The following is a 13,100-nucleotide window of genomic DNA, read 5'->3' on the forward strand; positions in this document are numbered from 1 at the left end:
AAATGCCTCCTTAACCTGCTGGAAGAGGAACACTATATTGAAAAGCAAGACTATTGTGAGCCTCAAACAGTTGTCACAACTAGCAACACTTCTGCTTCAAGCTCACATTATACTACTTACCCTTCTCCTAAACAAAACAACACTACCACTAACACACCTTTTCTAAACTGCCAGCTCATAAATGCTCGATCACTCTCAACAAACAAGCACCACATCCACGACCTGCTCACAGACACACAACCTGACTTACTATTCATAACTGAATCCTGGTTGGGAGATGACATGGCCCCAGTGTTGCACAAAGCCGTTCCTCCAGGCTATCAAACCATCACATAGAACCGTATAGGCAAGAGAGGAGGTGGACTAGCTATTATATTCAAACAGGCATTGAACCTCAGTAAAACAGACAACATCTCCATACAAGGTTGTGAAGCCCTCCTTACCAGATGCCACCCTACTCCAACTTCCTGCTGTAACTTTCTCCTCCTTTACAGACCTCCACCTAACAACTCCACATTCCCAGATGCTTTTCTAGACACAGTCTCAAACCTTATTACACTATACTCCAACCTATGCATTCTTGGGGATCTAAACATTTGGTTTGACAAACCCAATATGCCCCACCCAAAAGCTATCACCACTGGCCTAGTCGCATTGAACCTACATCAGATTATACACAATCCCACACACATCGCTGGTCACATCCTAGATGTCATTTTTGCTAAGCCTGAACTAGTTACTATTCATAGCATCACGCCAATCACTTGGTCAGACCACCATTTGATAACTTTCGGACATACAACTCCACAAATCAACACATTCCACAACTACTTACATACATACACCTATCGACCATGGAGCAAACTCAATTTGGATGACTTAGAAACACAACTAACAGCCAACACAGATCTAGATACAATTAATTCTGTGCCAAAACGTTATGAGTGGCTACAGGAAGCTTTTGATATGCTAATACCACTCAGAAAAACTAAACACGATAAAAAGAAAACCAACACCTTGGAGAAACACAGAACTTAAAAAGATAAAGCAACAAATCAGAAAGTTGCGGCGGACCTGGCTCAAAACAAACAACAGTCAAGACAAACTGCAGCTACACAAACTTAACAGGATATACAAATCATCAATCAAAAAAGCTAAAAAAAGGTACTACTCAGACAGAATTCTAAATGATCAATCTACAACCAAGGAATTTTATAAAATTCTCAATGAATTTCGAAAACCTACATGCATGGAAGGAAGTCATCCCACTACTCAAGTTTTCACAAACAAATTGGCAACTCACTACACAACCAAGGCAGACACATTGGACTCCTATTTAAAACAGAAGAAAAACATCAGCACCAACCCCATTCCAAAAATACCCTCTAAAAATAAACCAACCCAACCTCTACAGTCCTTCAAACAAATATCCCAGGATGAATTTATGGATTTGGTCAAAGCAAGCAGACCTTCTGGTTGCCCTTCTGACCCTTGCCCACCACAAATCTTCAAGAACATTCTTCTATCTACTTCTGCTGCCACACCTGTAAGAAGAATCATCAACAACTCTTTAACTTCAGGAACTTTTCCTGTAGACCTGAAAAAGGCATACCTACGACCTTTATTAAAGAAAACAAACCTAGACCCGCAAGACCCCAACAACTACAGACCAATCACAAATGGACCTTTCCTGGGCAAATTGCTAGAAAGAGCAGCATTCGCCCAGACGTCACAATTCATTGAAGACAATTCTATACTTTCAGATTTCCAAACTGGAATCCGCCCAGGAAGAAGCACTGAATCGGCACTCATAGCAATCTGGGATGATCTTAAAAACACAGTCGACCGAAATGGAGTTGCTGCACTACTTCTCTTGGACCTCTCAGCTGCCTTTGTTACGGTTGACCATGACACCCTAATTCAAAGACTCCACGAAGCCGGCATACAAGGGATTGCTCTCGACTGGATTACTTCCTATCTTCAAAAAAGATTGAATATCATCCACTCGCCCCCCTTCTCGTCCGAACCCTACCTCACAAAAGCAGGGGTCCCCCAAGGGTCAATCATCTCACCTTTGCTTTTCAACATCTACATGATATCTTTACCAGAACTGATCAATGATTTCCATCTCACATGCTGCAACTATGCAGATGACACACAAATACTACTTAAATTAGAATGCCCCAAAAACATTGAAAACTCACAAATCTTCAGTTGCCTCAAAGCAGTTGATCAGTGGATGACCTGGAGCCATCTCAAACTAAATACCTCCAAAACAGAAATACTCATATGTGGTGACTGGAACAGTTATGACCCTCTGTGTGTCTGGCCTGACGATCTCAGACCACCTCCTCAATTACCCAAGAAAGTTAAAAACCTAGGAATCACCATGGATTCCAAGTTAACTATGAATGCCCAAGGGGACAAATTAGCACGAACAAGCTTCATCACCTTGAAGACTTTACGACGCACCTTCCCCCACCTCGGATTTCCACACAAGGTGCAAGCTACTATCTCGCTTGTACTATCCAAACTGGATTATGCCAATGGCCTCTACCATGGATCATCTCTATCTGTTATGAAAAAACTACAACGTATCCAGAATTCCGCAGCCAGGCTACTATTACATGTAAAGCCGCAAGCCCACATCTCCCCTGCCTTGAGAGTACTACACTGGTTACCCGTTGCCAGAAGATGTAGTAAGCGCTATATAAATACGATTACAATACAATACAATACAATACAATAAATTTGCAGGCATTCCTTTATTTTGCCTTGTAAGAGTCTTATCCGGATTGTATCTGAAGGAAAAAGAAAACGTCCGTGTTGAATGCCTGAAAATTTATTATAAAGTATTGGAAGATTCTTGTCAATTAGAAGAGGTTGTTAAATTATTGACACCAGGAAATATAATAAAAAAAGGAGAATGTATTCTATGAATTAATGGGAATCGTTTAAATAGGATACTTGAAATATTAGGTGTTCCCTATGAAAAGAGCTATTCAGTCCTGAGGAAGACCCACTAATGATTGATATCTTGATATAGGGTTGCAACATTGACTATATTATATGTGGATTATATATGAGTAACTTCAAGACACCTGGATTGAAGGGGTCTTTTTGAAGTTTGCTATTTTCTTCATGCTTTTAAGCACATCTGTATATATTGTACATAAAACTTTTGCACGTACATCACTTTTGCACTTTCACTGCGTCGTATATTGGGAGCACCTACTTTATAATGACGTTTTTATGATTGAAGGAGATATATATTTTTTCATTAGGATAATCATTAAATGGTGATATAAATTGACTGGGAGTATTATACATGTATTTTAGATTAAAGTTGATTGATACTTCCCCCGAGTTGACCTAATTTGTTGATCAATATTATCTACTTGCAACACAGAAACAAAAGGCGGAGTATGAGGAAATTATAGTTAAAGAGAAAAGGAGAAAAGTGCTGCTGGTACGAGAAGCAGAACATTTCTTAAAACTACATATCGGAAACTGCACATTGTGAAAAATAATGTCAATAAAAAGGTAAGTTTCAAGTCAACTAAGAAGGCAGAAAAATCATGTGAGATACATAGTTAAAAATAGTTGGAGAAACTACATAGGTTAAACAGAAGATTGCAACAGTTCAAAGAAATTAAAGTTAGAATGTTTTGTGTCAGGGTAATTTACAATCTTCTCAAAAATATGAAGTACAAAAGGAGAAAGGTACTAAAACAAAAAGACCGTGTTGAGGCTATAATTGATAAGGCATTTACCTTAAAGCGAAAGCTTTTTATTTTTATTCTTACTAGAATGAGAACATTGGATAAAACAGTGTTATGTATGAAGAAATGCAGCCAAAGAACAAGGCTTGTTAATAAAAGTAATTTTTGTAAAATATTTAGAGGTGAATAGAAACATACCTCCAGTACAGAGCCTTTCTTTAATGAAGAAGGGTATTTACAAGCGAACACATTAGTGCATGGAGTTTATATAACTAGTCCATGTTATGAGATGAAGGATGGCAGTCCCGTTGAAAAAGAAGAGATTGTTTCTAGAAATGTGGAAGAGGTGGTAGCTGAAGAGATTAGGAGAAGGCGTAGACAGACTCCTATTTACAAATGGAAATGTGGCAATATTTGTAGTATTCGGCAGCAGTCAATTGATTTGTTCAGGGGTTTTGTACGGGAGATTCCATGCAGAAGTCTCAAACAAAAACAATTCAATTTTGGAAGGATTAGATCTACACAAAGTAAGAAAGTTTACACATTTACAAGGACTTTCATTAGTATGTTTATCCAAGAAAGTGTGCCAAAGCATCTTTCCTCACTTTAGAATGTTGGCAGTTCACCATTCAAAAATACAAAGTTTATTTAGGAGACTTTACTATGTGAAGACTCCAGTGTTAGGTTTAGGTGAAATGAACAGAGTACTTTTGCATGGTACCGTACAAGAGAGAGAAAACGTTTATGAGGATGTGCAGTTTTAGTTTTTTGGCCCTGAAGAGGATTCCTGGGAGAATTAAGAATTTGTAGGTACAGACATTAAGGAAGAGAGCACAGGTATTTGCTACTGAGAATTTTGAACAAGCGATTATGAAATTTAATACAGCTTGCTCTGAAAAGCCAAACTTGTATGCATCTGTTGTTGACACACTCAGTACAAAAGTAAATTACGAAATGTAGATGTATTTTCCAAAACTGAAGGGAAAAACTGAGAAAAGTAGCAAAAATTTGCTGCTTATTTATTTGTAGAGGAGCCTTTTGATTTGTCCATGCAGCAAGTTTGGAAGTATTGCTATGATAAGTTAGAGGATCAGAAAACACCAGCTTGAGCAGCGCATAATAGGTCAGAACTTGGGAGTATTCCAGTACAACTACAAGACTTAAATGTATATGTATACAAACTGTTCATCCATTTCAAGTGATTATACGATTGGAACCAAAATAGGTAAATGGCATTCATCTGAGTTATTGAAAGGCTTCAAAGGAAGAGTAGTATATTTGCCATTAGACTTTAAAAAAAAGTTGAAACTGTAGGAATTGAGAAAGACAATGATTATCACTTATTGTCCTGGTAAATGTTGTACTGACTAAGAATAAAAAAATTGTCAAGCGTTGGTCGATGTTAATGAAGTTAAACGAGCAACGGTATACCTGGTACAAAATAATGTTTATTATAAAAATGTTGATGTGGAACCTGATGTACCAAATGATGATGATGACAGTTTGGCAGCAAGTGGACAAATAGAAAAAGTAGATCCATCCCGATCAGAACAAATTTAGGAGCACTACAGCTTCTGATGGATACAACTACCTGTGGATTCCTCACCTAAAGAATTTTCCCCCATGCGCCAGCATCCGATGGAATTTTTTTCTTCTAGCTCTGCACGTCGACGATGACGTCACAATTGCCTGACTCCCATGATGCCGTATGACGTCATCTATGCAATAAGAAGCCCTCTTTGATGTGCAGACGTTAGTTCCCTTTTTTCCGTGCCTTCGAGTAACGTTTTTTTCTTCGAGGCTACTAGGGAGCTACTGTTTCACTTCGTGTGTTACAATGTCTCAGCCACGGAAGTCGGGTTTTAAACCCTGTAGGGAGTGTGGAGGCCGAATGTAGGTCACAGACCCACACGAAAATTGTTTGTGGTGTCTGAGCTCTGACCATGAGGTCGAAGCATGCGGTTCATGCCAGCACATGAATCCGAAGGATCTCAAGGAGCGCGAGGCCAAGTTATTCTTGGCAAAATCGAAGAGGAAGGAGAGACATCATCGTCGCAGGTCTTCTTCTAAGTCGTCGAAATCACAGAGGCGTCATCCAGACTCCCAACACCGGCATGATTCACAACACCGATCAAGTAAGGACCGATCCCGCTCAAGATCACCGTCAGCTCGACGCCGAACGACATGGGAAGTTAGTCCGACTGTAACACCTCTGCCTCGGATGACTCCTACTTCTCCGACGTCTCCGCTGTCTGTCTTCGAAGTCGATCCTCACCAGGATCCGGCGGTCTCACTGGCGCAGATGGAGATGCCCGAACCGACGCCGGCGTCACCTCAGGCTCTGGCCCCGCAGGGATATCTGGCGTTCCCGGCACCAGGCACAGACCCTGCTGCATTTCTTAATGCGATGTTTAACATCTTCGCCATCATGGCTCCGGGAGGTGGTCACTCTGGACCTTCGGGTCCTTTGGTGTATGACATGGGTGTTCTGGCTCCGTACAGGCCGACGCCCTTCATGCCTTTCCTACCTACGGGAAGTGCTGGTTCGGTGCCGGTACCAATGGCGTTGCCTAGAAGGCCTGTGACGCCGACGACATCTGCTGCCCTGGTGCCGATGAGTTCGCTGTATCTTCCATTGATGTTGAAGAAGCCTACAGCGCTGATGGATCCGGCGACGGATGAATCAGAGGGTCGACGCCGTCCGAGGTCTTCGGTGTCGGCAGATACCTTATCGACGCCAAGGATGGAGGCCAGGCTCCACTCCAGGAGATTGGCTCTGAGGCTGCTTGAGGAGCAGGAGTATAAGAAGCAGCTCTTGGAAGAGGGTGAGATTGTGGAGCCTCTGGGAGACCTGCAGCGCTTGGACACTGCTAGTGGTTTGGACACTTCTCCGGAGTGGGACTTGGCATCTCTGGGGAAGTACACCGAAGAGGCTGCCTCTTTCCATTCGGTGGTCAGGAAGGCGGCGGATTTTCTTGACCTTCCTCTTCCAGCTGCTGATGTAAAGACTAACATTCTTACGGAGGTTTTGCACCCTTCTGCAGCAGTGACAGAGCCGCTTCTTCCTTTTAATGAGGCGCTCATAGACCCAATAATGGAGGTGTGGAAGAAGCCTGTGACTTCGACAGCAGTAAATAGGTCTGTTGCGAGGAGGTATTGGGTGGCTCCTGGAGATCCAGCGTTCTTGTCCAGACATCCGACTCCAGAGAGTTTGGTAGTGCAGGCTTCATGCTCCTCCCGCTCTGCTCCAGGATCTTTTCCAGGGGTTCCTTCGTACAGGGAATCCAAGAGAATGGACCAATCTGCTAAAAAGGCATTCTCTTCATGCAGCATGGCCCTTAAGTCAACAAATGCTACCTGTATCCTGGGCAGGTACATCTATGCTCTGATGGACGAGGCCAAGACACACTCTGGATTGCCTCAGGAGGTTCTTAACCTTTTGGCAGACGCTCAGGCGGTGGCGACCCAGGTTATCCAATCTGGGCTTGACACATCGGACTCCGTGGCCAGGGCTATGGGCACGTCCATAGCGACACGACGGCATGCCTGGCTACGGTCTTCAGGATTCTCCCCCGATGTGCAGACAACCCTACTCGATCTGCCCTTTGATGGGGATAAACTGTTTGGGACAAAAGCTGACTCTGCCTTGGAGAGGGTCAAAGAGAGTAGGGCCACGGCAAGATCCTTGGGCTTGCAAGCTTCCACCTCTACTCCCTTGAGATCGTTTAGGAGGTGCAGTAGAGTTGGCTCCAGAGCAGGAGAGGGGTCAGGGCTGCTATTCAAGATATTTCCTGATCCCCAAAAAGGATGGTCGGTTGATGCCAATCCTGGACCTGTGGATTTTGAATTGGTTCCTCAAGCAGGAAAAGTTCAAAATGCTGACCCTAGCACAGGTTCTTTTGGTGTTGAACAAAGGGGATTGGATGGTGTCTGTCGACTTGCAGGATGCTTACTTTCATATCCCGATCCTCAAGTCGCACAGGAAGTATCTCCGGTTTGTGGTGGGGTCGCAACACTATCAGTTTGCGGTCCTTCCGTTTGGTCTTACTTCAGCACCTCGAGTCTTCACGAAGGTGATGGCGGTGGTTGCAGCAGAGCTCAGAAGGAGGGGGATAGCAGTATTCCCTTACCTGGACGATTGGTTGATTAAAGCCAAGTCTCCGGAGCTCCTGCGGCGTCACCTGCATTCGACAACCCAGTTGTTCGATCTGGGCTTTTCGGTGAACGTGCCCAAATCTCACCTGGAGCCCTCTCAACACCTCCTGTTCATAGGGGCAGTACTAGACACAATGTTGAATCGGGCCTTTCCTCCGCCGCAGCGGATTCAGGACATTCAGGCGCTGATTCCAATTTTTCAGAATGGAGCGGTAGTTCCAGTCCTCAAGGTCCTTCGTCTGCTCGGGCTGTTCGCTTCTTGCATTCTGTTGGTCACTCATGCACGCTGGCACATGAGGGCTCTTCAGTGGTGCCTCCACAGGCAGTTGTTTCAACACAAAGGGGATCTCAAGGAATCGATAAGGATCTCCAGAGACGCTGCAGCAGATCTTCAATAGTGGGTTGCGGTCCGCAACCTGTCTCAAAGAAAGCCGTTCTCGCTGCCACCTCCAATGGCCACAGTGATAACGAATGCCTCCACTCTAGGGTGGGGAGCTCATCTGGGGGACCTGGAGGTCAACGGTCATTGGTCTCCAGTGGAACAGAGGTTTCACATCAATCTGTTGGAATTGCGGGCGATACGTCTGGCTCTCAAGGCCTTCCTCCCTTCTTTTCGCGGTCGGTTGGTTCAAGTCCTGACGGACAACACTACCGCGATGTGGTATATAAACAAGCAGGGAGGAGTGGGGTCGTACCTTCTCTGCAGAGAAGCTCTACAGCTCTGGTCCTGGACTCAGGACCATCGGATTTGCTTGGTGGCAAACCATTTGGCTGGAGTTTTTAACGTGCGTGCGGACAGTCTCAGTCGGCGCATCTCGACCGATCACGAGTGGCGTCTTCATCCAGACCTTGTCCTTTACATCTTCCAGGTGTGGGGGGATCCACAGATAGACCTGTTTGCCACTCGGGAGAACGTGCACTGCCCGTCGTTCTGCAGCCTCCAGTATCCAGTGCAAGGAGCTTTGGGGGACGCATTTCAGATGTCCTGGATGGGTCAGTTTCTTTACGCGTTTCCCCCCATACCATTGATTCCTCGGGTTCTGAGGAAGATTCACCAAGACCGGGCCCAAGTCATCTTAATAGCTCCAGATTGGCCAAGAAGGATGTGGTATTCAGACCTTCTCCAACTCTCTCTGTGCCCTCCGCTCCGTCTCCCTCACAGGGAAGACCTCCTCTCGCAGTCTCAGGGGCAGGTTCTACACCCCCACCTCCAGAGCCTGCACCTACATACCTGGAGATTGAAAGGGGCAATCTGAGTACTTTTTCTCTCCCACCTGAGGTGGTGGACGTTATATTATCGGCCAGGTGACACTCCACCAAATCTATCGATGCAAGCAGGTGGGCTAAATTTGTGACTTGGTGTGGAGAGAATCAAATTGATCCCTTACGTGCCCACTTATCTGACATTTGGTCGTTTGCGTTATCCTTAGCGCAGAGGGGTTGTGCAGTTGCGACTGTTAAGGGTTATTTGTCCGCGCTATCAGCCTTTCTGTGCCTTCCAGACCAACCCTCCTTGTTTAAGTCCCCAATAGTTTTGAGGTTCATTAGGGTTCTCATTAACAGGTTTCCGCCCACTCCATTCGTGATGCCGCAGTGGGATTTGAACTTAGTGTTAGCTTTTCTGATGGGTTCACCATTTGAACCGATTCTTTCAGGTCCTTTGAGGTTTTTGGTTTTGAAAACTGTTTTTCTAGTTCCCATTACATCCGCTAGAAGGGTGAGTGAGCTCCAGGCTCTCAGTGTGGAACCCCATATACTTCCTTTTTTAGGGACAAGGTGGTGTTAAGGACCAAGGCGGCTTTCTTACCGAAGGTTGTTACACCCTTTCATTTAGGACAGTCCATCACACTTTCTTCCTTCTATCCTTCACCTCATCCATCAAAGGAGGAAGAGAGGCTACACGGACTTGACCCAAGAAGAGCCTTGAGCTTCTTCGTCGACAGGACGAGAGAGTTCAGACAGGGCGATCAGCTCTTCGTCGGTTACGTGGGGAAGAGGAAAGGCAAAGCTGTCCACAAGAGAACGCTTTCCAGGTGGGTCATTCTTTGCATCAAGTTGTGTTATTCTCAAGAAAAGAAGGAACCTCCTGTGGGGTTAAGAGCACATACCACCAGGGCTAAGGCATCCTCCTCGGCCTTAGCTGGAGGTGTTCCTGTGATTGACATCTGCAAGGCCCCACGTTGGGCATCCCTCCACACATTTGCTAAACATTATTGTTTGGATTCTGAAGTCCGGAGGGATGGCCATTTTGCACAGTCAGTGCTGCAGGATTTCTTGGTTTGACCATTCAGGCACCCACCACCGAGTGCAGTACTGCTTTGGGACTCTATTATTTAGGTGAGGAATCCACAGGTAGTTGTATCCATCAGAAGAACAAGTTACTTACCTTCAGTAACGCCTTTTCTGGTGGATACACTAGCTACCTGTGGATTCCTCATGGTCCCACCCGCCTCCCCATTGCCTGGTTGGTCTTACCAAGATATCCTTGGGTGAGCATCTGTATGTTGTTGATATGTATATACTGATGCAATGATTTATATATGTGTATATAATTGTTTATATATATTTATATATATTTGTATATGGATGTATAGATATGTTTCATATTGTAGAACTGTATACAGTAGGATGTTTATTTCTATTCGTTATGTTTCCTATTAGTTGAATTAAATGATGGTATATAAGTTTTCATTGATGTGTTCATGTCAAATATGTAGTGTCAATGTTCACCTGTTCGCCTCAAAGGCACGTAAAAAATGGTGATAACTGACGTCTGCACGTCGACGAGGGCTTCTTATTGCCTGGATGACGTCATACGGCGTCATGTGGGAGTCGGGCAATTGTGACGTCATCATCGACGTGCAGAGTTAGAAGAAAAAATTTCCGTCAGATTCTGGTGCATGGGGGAAAATTCTTTAGGTGAGGAATCCACAGGTAGCTACTGTATCCACCAGAAAAGGCGTTACTGAAGGTAAGTAACTTGTTCATCCAGTCTTTACGTTCTAAAGAAGTAATTGTTAATGCTATTGACCTTTTCCAAATGAAGCAAGCTAAAGTGGCTCTCATGAGTCTGTGAGAAAAAGGTTTAGAGCCTTGTTGTTTTTCTCACTGTTTCCCACTGGAGTAGGAGGTCGGTATGATGACTGGCCCATACAAATACCAGCAGCTAAGTACCGATCAACACAAATATATTCAGAGGATCCAAGATTCAGACAGTGTATCCCATACATATTTCTCCTTCTATTTGAGAGTGACTTGTCTGGACTTTTGTATGCAGTAAATTACATTCTAAAAACAGGAGTTAATCTTCAAAAATTGTCTGCAAGAGATTTTTTTATCAAGTTCAAGAAGAGGACGAATACCTCGAATACAACTTGATACAACTTTATTAATTTAATGGCGTACCAACGTAGAATGCACGAATATTGGTTCCGTAGTCATAGAGAAATGAAGTGTATGGTGAGAAACTTGGAAGCACTAATGTGGTTTTTGACACTGATTTGCGCTGAGTATGCGTGGGATTACCTGATTTAATTCTTGAGAGAAGCAAATTCTAATATAAAAGACATCAATCTAAAGACAGCTGGAGAGCTTTGGTCATTAGATCCTGTCCTGCTAATGTTTGTAGATATTTCAACCACAGGTTCCAAGGTATGCTTGCTTTTATCTGCAACAAGAATAATCCACCTCTTGGAGAAGTAGGTGATTTATTTTGCGCAGAGTACTAGGCAGAAGGTGCTCCTCATATTCACATGCTACTATGGATAAAAGCTGCAGCCAAATTTGGAGCAGACAGTGATGAGTCTGTGTTGTCTTTTATAAAAGAGTATGTAACATGTACCATACCAAAACACGCTGGTGAAAAAGGTCTCAGAGAACAAGTTTTGCATTTCCAAACCCATAGATGTGGGAAGTACTATTGTCGTACATACAGGTCCAGAGAAAATGTTTACACAAGATGTCGATATGGATTTCCACAACCTGTCATTTCAAAAGGAAGAGTAAACAGCGTGTTGTCTTCAGTCTGACATGGAAATCAATAAAGAACACATATAGCTTAAAGAGAACCAAATATTCCAAATATATTTATAACTACAATCCTGTGATTTTAAAAAAGTTGAATGCTAACATGGACATAAAATTTGTTGCAGACAACTCCATCGCTGTGGCTCGGTGTGTCACACCGTACATTATGAAATCTGAAAAAAGATCAAGGAGATGTGCGGAAAAGACACTTAGCAAGAAATGTTATTCATTCAGCAGAAAATGCTTTCCCATATGGAAATTGGTCCTATGAAGCCTGTGACATGTTGAGTTCGGCAAGTTTGTTCTAAAAATCAAAAGGAATTGTCTGGGTATTGAAGTCTTTCCCTGAAATTCAGTACCTGCAGAGTTTGAACCAGAAATTACAGACATTGTAAAATCAAATATGTTAGATACATGCTACCCAAGAAGAAGTCGACATCTAGAAGACAAGTGCATTTATGAATCTTTCTAAAACTACAGATGTAGACGCAATGTAAGTGAAAACATAGAGAAAGGAAAATATGTAGTACGTGGATGTAATAGATGTTTGGTGAGACATGAAAAAACTAAATATAATTAACCATCAAAAACTTAGCTGGCAAACTACTGAGAAAAGATATTTTTTTCTATTAAGCTCTTCTTCAACTATTCAAACCTTGGCGCACTGAATTGGAATTACTTGGAGATTATGACTGCTACGAAGATGCTGTCAAAGATAGTATTCGATGTCCCATCTTTAAAAATTATTACAAATGTTAAATGATGAGATCCAACAGGAAGAAATGATGCTGCTCCTGAGGTAGATAATGATAGTTCTCAAAGCAGCCAAAGTTCAGCAGCTTTAAGTCAGGATCCCCTTGGACATCCTATTATTGAAAATGAAGCAGCAACAGCTGTGAATGAAGTGGAAACTGCAATGGAACAAGCTAGACAGGAATCTGTAGATCTGAAACAGTTAGTTGGACAACTCAACAACAAAAAAACAAGATTTATATTGAAGTAAGAGACAAAAAAGAACATGGGTTTCTTCATGAGAAGAAACAATGCAATTGCTCGTCTTTAAAGCCAATACTATTATATTATATTAGTGGTCAAGCTGGTACCGGAAAAAGCTTTTTAATTAAATTATCTCTACTTACCTACAAAAGACTACAGATTCAGTGACAGCACCTAGTAGACTGGCTACACACAATTTCA

This window comes from Pleurodeles waltl, chromosome 5 (genome assembly GCF_031143425.1).
Source record: "Pleurodeles waltl isolate 20211129_DDA chromosome 5, aPleWal1.hap1.20221129, whole genome shotgun sequence".
Classification (NCBI taxonomy): domain Eukaryota; kingdom Metazoa; phylum Chordata; class Amphibia; order Caudata; family Salamandridae; genus Pleurodeles; species Pleurodeles waltl.